The following is a 458-nucleotide window of genomic DNA, read 5'->3' on the forward strand; positions in this document are numbered from 1 at the left end:
AGCTATACAAGCACACATTAGGAAACAAGAAAAGGCACAAATAAACAGCCTGATTGCAAATCTTAAAGACCTAGAATAAGAACAACAAAGGAATCCTAAAGCAACCAGATGGACAGAAATCACTAAAGTTAGGGCAGAAATAAATAACATTGAGAATAGGAAAACCATACAAAAGATCAATGAAAGTAAATGTTGGTTCTTCGAAAGAGTATACAAAATCGACAAGCCTTTAGCCAGACTCACAAAACAAAAAAGGCAGAAGACCCAAATAAATCGGATAGTAAATGAAAGAAGAGATATCACAACAGACACTGCAGAAATTCAACATATCATGCAAGGCTTCTATGAACAACTATATGTTGAACAACTATATGTATATGAGCTGAGAGTTGCCAGCTCCTGCATAACAGGGGCTACACAACAGGGCTCTTGTAGTCATTTATCATAGACCTTATAGA

Source organism: Erinaceus europaeus, chromosome X (genome assembly GCF_950295315.1).
Source record: "Erinaceus europaeus chromosome X, mEriEur2.1, whole genome shotgun sequence".
Lineage (NCBI taxonomy): Eukaryota > Metazoa > Chordata > Mammalia > Eulipotyphla > Erinaceidae > Erinaceus > Erinaceus europaeus.